We start from the raw sequence: 7,532 nt of genomic DNA, 5'->3' as shown, positions 1-7,532 counted from the left end.
GGGAGTCGCTTTGGCCGCTTCTATTCGTTTGCATTATGGAAAACAGTGAATCCGGGCCTGTTAGCGGTGCCCGCGGTCGCTGCAGTGATTAGGTTAATGAATGACATCATTCTCGGCTCGTGCGTCATCGGCAGGGCTTCCGCCGTGAGCACCTCTACGGTTTTAAAAAATACAATCACAACGTAATCAAAACAATGAGTTCCACGCGTGAGCACTGCCTCATGTGGAGTGAGGACAAATGTTTGAAGCTGTGGCCGTTAGCAAATATTGTTGTGTTTGTTGCTTATTGTTGTTTTAGGACACTCCGTCTACAATGGTCATTTTGCACCCAAAAGTGCTAATGAGAGTAGCATACCCTAGGTTAATTCGTTTTGCACGCACAACTGACGCTACACATACGGCTCCCACTACGCAGAGATCGAGTTGTCTTAACACGCGCCCGGGTGGCCAATTGGATTCCCCTCGCTCGGGTGGGGAGCCAATTTCCCCTTTGAGATCTCAGGAACTAAAAGAGCTAAAGGCACCAAATTCACGGAGTGTATTGACCTGTACATGCTCTGACTTAGGTCAAAAGTTTGAGGTTCCTGGGTTATAACCCTTTGGTCAAATAAGGTCAAACGAGGTAAAATTCCAGGCTGGTCTCCAAAAGGCTCCTGGAACATAGACAATCGTTCTAAGCAAAAAGTAGCATGCTCATTTAAGGTAACTGACCTCCTTTGACCTTTTGAAGCCCATGGTGACCAAAGTCATACAAGACCGTTTGAGTTTTGCATTTGGATAAGGGACAACGATTACGCCAGGCAGTATGTTCCTAAACAAACAAAATGCTGATCTGGGTCATTCCAGATCAGTGACCTATTCCGACCTTTAAAAAGTCTCTGGAAAGTGTGCAATGCGGTTCCTGTTAACAACAAATTCGAAATGAGCACCAAAAACTGCACCATACAACAAACGCTGGAGGAATCAAACAGGCTGATTTTTGCCTTGGTCTAACCTTCATACCTGACCTTAGGTCAATGCAATTTGTTCGCTCAATTGTTGTGCTGTCTAAGAAAATATATCAGAGATGTGTGGTTCCGCCTAACACTCTGTTATTGGATCAGATTGAACTATTCCCTAGAAATTGCCCTCGCTGAAGCCATGGCCTGACTTTGACCTGCCATAGGCCAACGACCTTACAAAGTGCATCTAAATGTTTGATGCCAGACGCTTTGCTATTCAATTGTCGACAGTCATGCAAAATTTGGCGCGGCTACGCCGTGCCGTTCGGAAACCATGCCGGAAAAACCTTTGGGAGTCAAGTTGACCCCCGACCCGAGAGGCACGCGCCGCATGGCATCGCGGCGTCTCCTATGATTACTACGTTCGTCAGATTGGCACCAGATTCAGATTCATATTCGTGTCCATATTCGAATTAAAGCGGACACATTTAGGTTGACCTGAAAAGCTATACACAGCTGAAGGTCGTCCTCCTAATTACGCTGAATACAATATCTAAGACTGATACGCCGCATTACCGGAGTTGCACTGCCACAAAGATCATGATCGGAAAAAGTGGACTCTTTCAATGCTTTTGCAGATCTATCTACAACAGATTTTGACATCTCAATCACCATTGGAACACCATGTTAGATCGGTTCATCGTACCAGCAGAGCTACAGTTATTCCAACTTCATGGTTGTTCAAAAGGGATCTCTTAACTTTTGCTCTAAATTCAACTTCAGCTAACAATCTTAAGTTAGTACTCACTAAAGTGAGACAAGTCAAATAAACAACAACTTTACGAAAACCAAAGTTTGATGTCGACTTTGACTGTTTTCATGTGCTACATCATGTTTGCTATGCGTTATTGGGGCATATTTTTATGTGAAATTACGGGGCGTTCCGCACTGGTGTACCTACATATCAGACAGGGCTGGATGTATCTAATGAATACGAGTATGTTCAAAGACTTACCGGGGCCATATGTGGGATACTCAAGGCTCGTAGCGATCTTTTCCTTGCAACCTTTTCGCGGGGCTGGGTCCCGGATTCATTCTGCAAACCTTGGCCGGTTTCAGTAAAATCGTTTTGGAGCAGATATCAGGTACTCTGGCTGTACCATGGTCATATAACCGCTGTCAATCATCTCATGGACGTCCCTGTCACGGCTTGCAGATTGTATTAGGACCAGGCGTGTGTGTGCGTCTGGCTTAACCTGCTGGGTCTCGCCTGGGCTCGGAGCGTTTGAGATGGGACCACATTCCGAAGTCAATGCGCCTTCGTTTTTTCAGCTGTCAATGTCCGTTCTCTGATAGGTTATTTACTGAGAACGCCTGCCTTCCGACTCATTTACTCACGGCCCAATATGTCCAAGTTGCTTTAGGCGCTTGCCAATTGTCCTTGACTGGAACTGGCTTCAGTCAGCTGCAGCAGGCACGTTATAGGTTCGAGAATGTCAAAGGACAGGGTGGACTATGCTGAGCACTGCAGTACACGAGGATTTTGCCGAATTCTGCGGTAGACCTGGAATTTCACTCGGATAATGGCATCAAGGCTTATGCAACACAAGCCTTGGCACTAGCCTTGGGAATATAATGTAAGCCTCTCCTGACCTCACACTATGCATCTCATGACACAGTAGACGTAGAATCAGGCCTCAAGCTGCTGTTTCATGCTGCGGGGTTAAACTGCTCCTTACGCTCTCCGAGATTCAGCTCTTCTTGGCTAGTTACCTGATCTGTAACCTGTCTTGCTACTCTTCTTTCCAGATAACGCATTCCTCCGCCAATGATCTGGCCCTTGGCATGTCCTGCTGCTGCCATAGCTGCCACGTGTCCTCGACCAGTAACCGTACCACGCTGTCGGTCTTCTTATGTGGTTTCAAGAACTTCGCCTTCCTTCAATGATCGCCTGATCCTATGACCTCTTCCTTTACTGTGCGATGAGTTCTAGTTTTACGGACCGATTAACACAAGGTATTAGTTTCACGGCTGTAGTAATTGTTCAGACTATCGTCTTCTCCTGGTGTGTTAGCATGCGCACCACGTTTCGGCCGGCTAACTCTACGGCGGTCCTGAGGTGTTATGGGACTGCTTAAAAGGACTGGATAATGTATAGCTTTAAGCAATGCACGAGTCACAGCCCGAATTTTCTCCTTGAACTTGCTGTGATTTGAGCTAGGCTCTCCCGATGGTGAATCCAGTGCTCTACCAACTAAGACCTAATCCTCCATTTGTTCAGGCGCTGCAACATCAGAAACGCCAGTTGCCGATACCAATTACCTATGTGATCTCTCCTGTTACTAAGGTATCTGCAGAATCAACTGTCTTCTACAGGTGACCTTGTCTTACGGCCCGTCGTGTTATCGCGGCTTTGTATCAGATGTCCTGCACTCATGACCTTTTCCCGCGACCTGTTCTTTTACTCTAAGCCTGATCCTGATCCTAATCCTGATCCTGACATGATCTCATGGCTTGCCCCGTCATGACGGTAAACCAAGTTTCTACCAGTAGCTCTCTAGTACTGACCTGTCCCGTTGGCTGGTCCCAACACTGTCTTGCTCAGAGTTCCAGTTCTCTTCTACCAGCCACCTGATTGCGTGACCTATAACTGCAACGTTTGGGCGCTCTAGCTGTCCTCCACCAGCGGCCTGACCAAGTGTCCGGTTCCGCTAGTGTGACGTCCGGAGCTTTACCAGTCTCCCTCTGTCGACCTGACCACGTGACCCGTTCTGCAACAGCAACGTCGGGCGCCCCAGCTCTCCTTCACCAGTGGCCTGGTTAGGTCACTGTCCTGTTGCTGCGATGTCGGGCGCCCCATCTCTTCTTCACCAGTGGCCTGGTTAGGTCACTGTCCCGTTGCTGCGATGTCGGGCGCCCTAGCTCTCCTTCACCAGCGGCCTGGTTAGGTCACTGTCCTGTTGCTGCGATGTCGGAAGCTCCAGACGTCCACCAGTGACCCAACTACGTGACCTGTACGTGTCGCACCTGTGTTCAGAGCTCTAGCAGCTTTCCTCCAGCGACCTGACCGTGTGACCCGTGTCGCGACATTGACCCAAAGCTCCATGCGTCCTCCCCTGCTAGACTGACTCCGTGGCCCGCAATAGCAATGGCTTCCAGAACTCTGAATGTCCGCTAACATTGGTCCGAATTTGGTTTTTGGAAAACAAATTGGTCGATTGGAAAGCTGACCCTTCACGTGACGCGTTTTCCTGACCTTCAACTGTCCACCGCGGACCAGATGTCCGCTGATCGCCGAGCCTCGTTGCCTGCACCCTTACTGTGCTTTCGGAAGTGCCAGCCTTTTTCGACCGGTGACTGTAGCCGGTTTCTTGATTTGTTGGAGCTCTGAGCCGAACGTCATCAATGGCAGCCGCATAAGACAAGTTTGCTCGCGCGGTTCCTCGCCCGGTGGCCTGGTCTGGATCAAAGGGTGAGCTAAAGCCTTCTTTCGTTAGGACGAATGCGAACGTGAGATCTTGGGGTCCACCACCGAGGTTTTCGAATTATTAGAGACCATGCGACAAGCTTATGATTTGATATATAAGATATATCTGGTATCCTAATGCATACATACATATACATATATATATATATATATATATATACATGATAAGCTTTGTAAAGCGAAAGCATATATGCACTGTTCAACAAGCTGGTGACGTCACGCATTAGGAAGCAGCCTGATTCTGGTCGAGCGTGCGTGCCAGGCGGACCAAGGCAGCACCTCATCGCAGCTGTGTCCCACCGGCACTGCGGCTCGCCTCTCAGCAGAGGCGGGCTCCGATGGGGGCTCGGCTGATCCGTCCGAGTGGGGCCCGTCCGTGGGGCGCGCTGGGCTCGTCCGGGCACGCCGCGCCAGCGCACCGTCTGATGTAGCAGGTGGGGCCCGTTAGCATTCTGTCAGTGCGGCGCTGCTTCATGCAGACGTCTGCCGGAACGAACTGCCAGAGTTGACGGCCCGGACCCTTAGGTCACGCCCTCCCCAGGGCACTTACGGAGAATCACGAAAGGTCGGCTTAAAGTGCTCACGTCTCTCCCAGCTCAACCTCAAGCGCCCTTTCATGTCAACCAGCTGTGTGCAAGCTTCTCCTGCTAAACTCTTGACTGATTTGCCATTGTGCTCTCCAGCTTCAGGGAGCTTCGCGCTGACTAAAACAAGTTGTGTACGTCTGCTGAGAATGGTAGGCTAGCGGGCTCGCGACAGGATTAGCATAACGTACTTACCCGATAAACGTAAGGGATAGGATTTTGCCAACATCATGTGTATATTGCCTATCAGTTATGCTAAAATCCAGCTTGTGTTCGCTTTCTTCCCTAACGTAGATATGTTACCGATCTTTGTAGCCTTCGCACGCCTAGGAGTCAGCAGGGAGGGAAGGGGAAGACCATAGACCATTCACTAGATAGTTTAACGCAAGCCTTATGTGATGATTCACGGGCTTGGAATGCCTTAACTCCAGCCGCTTTATGGAATCCCCCACGCCCATTCTACCATTCATTGTTGAAGACCCACTTCTCTTCTCGACATAAGTGGTACTGCATTTGGCTTTTGCCAGCAGCAGGGCCGGATGAGAAGTTACGGGTTAGTCGAGCGAAGCTATTGAGGAGAAATGCTACATGCTCAAAAGAGAAGGCACCCCTGGAATTTCCAAGTCCTCGATCTCCTCTGGCCATTAGGTTCTTGTTCACAGGCGCTTAGAGATATCCAATACAAAAGTTGTCAGGAATCGTTTTTAACTTAGTCATTGGCACGCAACGCATTAGAGAAGAAGAGTGAGTGCATCCATTTTCGAAATGGATGGAGATGTTAGTAGACTTGGTTTCCTGCTACCAAATTGCCATCCCACCATATTGCATAGCGCAGCAGAACGGGCGAAGCAATGAAGCTCCTTAGGGGGTCATACCTACCGAGCGTTTCTGATTTCCAGTTTTCCTGCAACAAGCATCAAAGTTTTGAGCGTGAACAAAACAGCACTAGACAAGAACAAATGCAAAGATGCCTGAACAATGGCCCATTATAGCCTTTGACGTCTGCCAGTAAAGATATGTAAATGTACTTGATCTGAGTTAATTGAATGGCCTCTCAGGTCACAAAGACATCTCCACGACTGAAATGTCCATTGAAGTTCATGATAAATAGCCTCACTCCCTAGAAGTTGCCATGTTAAACAGGATGGGATGGCACAGGACAAATCGATGTTATGATTATTGCAGAGGCTACAGAAAAGTGCTTTGCTCTTTTATCATTTTGTGTCCTCTGAAGTCGAAGTATCTTGTTGTTAACTGTAGAAGCTAGTTACTTTGTAGTGCAATACAATGAGGACATTTTCACATGGTCATGGGGTACGCCTATTTTTAATCTTTTAACACCATTTATGCCGATAATAATTTGTGTGTATAAAGATGACCTCTGGCACAAACAAGGTAAAACTTGCTCATGAGAAAAAAACATTTCCTTGTCTGCCACATGGTAACCAATCACGTTGCGGCGCCGTGGTAAACGACATTCGGCGCGAAATGACCAGCTGCTTGAGATGACTAACATTTGAAACTTGTAAAAGGCCTGTACCAGGTGGAACGAGGCACAAAGTCTTAAAATGCATGACAATGATGATCATGATGGAGATGTTACACGGTGAAGAACAATGCTGGATAAGCACACTAAAGCTATACCAGAAACATCTTCTAAACGCAATCACAGGCGATAGCAGAGGAGCTCAGGTGCTGCATACGAGCACTAAAAGTTCAAGATCATGACCACCTCGCTTGCCTCATGCAAGATATGTGTCACGTGCATAAAAGTACCAATAACCAAAGCGAGTTGAAAGATGAACAATCACCAACCTAACACGTCTGCATCAGCCACGGCGCAAACTATGCTCGTCGGTACTTGCCGTATATTTATTGCCGTACTTGTATATTTATCTGACACAACGGGAGCTCAACCCCTAACTTTCACTACAATACAAAGCACATCTTCGTTAAAAAATGATGTTCATTTGGTGGATTGCAGTAAAATATTTTTTGCAAGAGCAGGCGTAATACAACGTTTACAGAAGAGGAAATGAACATGTCTAATCGCTCTTAGCCTTTGCTGACCCAAGCCATCACACTCAGACACAATTAGGCCCGACATCACCGACATCAATCGATCGAATCGAACATCGGTCGAATCTGTTTCTAGAACTTTACTGAAACGTATTGTCGATTTAGCAAGACTCCTACCTGGTATGACCTCGACAGATGGGCCAAAAGTCAAGATATGTTTTGGAGAAAATGCCGACAAATTTGCGGAAGGGGTAAGACATGCCGTGGTCAGCTAGTACACAAATCAGCGTGGTATCTTTGGTGGCTTCCTACTTATTCAAGAAAAAACCTTAATAGACGCATCGAGCTGTTGTTGGGCCTGTCCCCTCGTGGGTCAAAGATAAAATGTTAAAAACGATGACATCTACCAGAATAGGTTTTATACAGTGGATGTGTTTACGTCAATTACTTGCATATTGCATCATATGAATCCATCAAACATTTTAAGCTTTACCCGTAGAG

Source organism: Pollicipes pollicipes, unplaced genomic scaffold (genome assembly GCF_011947565.3).
Source record: "Pollicipes pollicipes isolate AB1234 unplaced genomic scaffold, Ppol_2.1 Scaffold_5724;HRSCAF=6776_pilon_pilon_pilon, whole genome shotgun sequence".
In the NCBI taxonomy this organism is placed as follows: Eukaryota; Metazoa; Arthropoda; class Thecostraca; order Pollicipedomorpha; family Pollicipedidae; genus Pollicipes; species Pollicipes pollicipes.
This window is presented reverse-complemented; position numbering follows the sequence as displayed.